The sequence below is a fragment of the Sphaeroforma arctica genome, assembly GCF_001186125.1.
Source record: "Sphaeroforma arctica JP610 unplaced genomic scaffold supercont1.253, whole genome shotgun sequence".
NCBI lineage: Eukaryota > Ichthyosporea > Ichthyophonida > Sphaeroforma > Sphaeroforma arctica.
In genome coordinates this window covers 16339-18479 of record NW_014040305.1, presented here as the reverse complement: position 1 = coordinate 18479, position 2141 = coordinate 16339, and positions in this window count along the sequence as shown.

The window sequence follows — 2141 nt, the reverse complement described above, 5'->3', positions numbered from 1 at the left end:
TATATATATATATATATATATATATATATATATACATATATATATACATATACATATTTCTACATTGTGAGAGACAGGCATACCGCACATTGCCAAGTCATGGATTATAACCACAGCCCAGTACACAGCATCGGCCATGCTGGAGCTGAGATTGACTAAGAGATGCTCCGGTATCGGTGATGCCAGAATTCTTTCCTTGAAATCATCTGTAGGCGCATAGAGTACATTTGAAGGCAAAGTAACTTCTTTTAACTAAAACTTTATGCATGTAAATGGGCGAGACGCAGTTCATTCGTATATACTTGCTAGAGGGAGGGCTTAGAATATCTAGACTGAGGCGAAGTGAAAAACATGAGTGCAATGAGGAGCAGTGCTATATGAGCAGTGTAGTACACATGGTACTTAAATCTCGGCATATGTATTCGTATGTGCATAACACACTTGTACAGTGGCGTTGACGAACAGGTTGAATCACAACTGTGTGCGCAAAAGTAGTCCAACCCCCATTTCTCACATACACCCTAAAGCACATATTCATAGTTTCGAAGGGCCTAAATAGCACAAGCGCCGTGACGAACACATAAATACACCACAAAGCTATGATTGTACTACTCCATTATTTTACAAAAGGGAGTTTTCAACTTAAAAAAAAATTAATCTCAGATACAATGTAAGGGCATGTAATTCATACACTTTTTTTCAAGACGCTGACATATTTCCAGTCAGATATACAACAGACCAGGTAGAGCCAACCATATTTATAAGGCGGATATGTGTACAAACATCTGGACGTAAGTATAAACAAATCCACAATCCTATACTACATGTACAAAATGAAAACAAACACGGGTTTATGTATAAATACAGATGCAAACAGAATCAAAACACATATAAATATATATATACAGACGCGTACACACGAATTCTTTAGAAAGAGTCGCGAAATTCCGCACTTTCGCAACGAAAATTACAACTGAAATGGTAATAATATGTATTTACAATAGTGTGGGCACAACAAGTGTATTTATCTACGAACACAGACTGTGCGATTCATACCATCTTTGATGGCCAGAAAGCCCAAGGTGCGCAACACGAAGATCTGCACATTGGGCTCGTTGTTGATGAGCACACTGTAGAATATCTTGAGAATTCCCGGGTACTCCTGAATTTCTTGCTTTGCCACATCTTTCACTCCGAGTTCGTGGATCAGCCCCAGCGCCCAGTAAACCAATTCTTGGTCATCTACGATGGAATAGGAAAACACAACACACACACACAAGTATGAAGTGGAGCATTAGTTTTTACGTACTCATAAGGTGATTGTATGAACAGTGTACAATTGGGGTGTCTTTACAGTTGTATACATAATGCTGATGCATGTAACGGGTATCTGGTATATTCCAATACAGGTCATATCAACGCATGCAGCGCAGCTAATATGTTTCGACCACTAGACTGAAAGAAAACAATCAGCCTTCGAGCCCAGTTCTTCGACTATAAATCATAAGCGATCACGAACAGAAGATACAATGGGTACAATGAGTACAATGATGTGTCTATGAATGTTCACTGATCCACAACGTATTCATATTTAAATCACCAGTGATGTTATATGGACCGCACGATACAGCGATATAAGTATCGAAACTTTATTCGCTAGTTTGATATGAGATGCCACAGAGGTCTACACATGTGCAGGTGGAAAATATCTCCTTTTAGAACGTAGTAATCAGGATAGTGGATGTCGTCATACGAATAAGCAATAAATTCAAGGCTAAAATAAATACATTAATTGTATGGTGCACGATGAACGAAACTTCCACACGCTACCGCAAAGCAGGCAATGTCCCTCACGCCTCCACAGAACGATTCGTTTGCACCTACAAAAATTTAAAAGATAAACGAACTATTACCCAGACATAACTTACCAAAAACGATAACTGCACAACAAGACAAAAGATGGCCCATATGTAGCTATTCATTCCCCCCACAATTGTTTTACAAGCATATATACAGTCAATATATGGCAGTTAAAATCTGAGCAAACGCAGGAACACATACAATACCATTGCGTTTTCTTCAAGCTGATACCGAAAACATACATTCCCAATAACATTACCATCTGTGCGATATATATATAT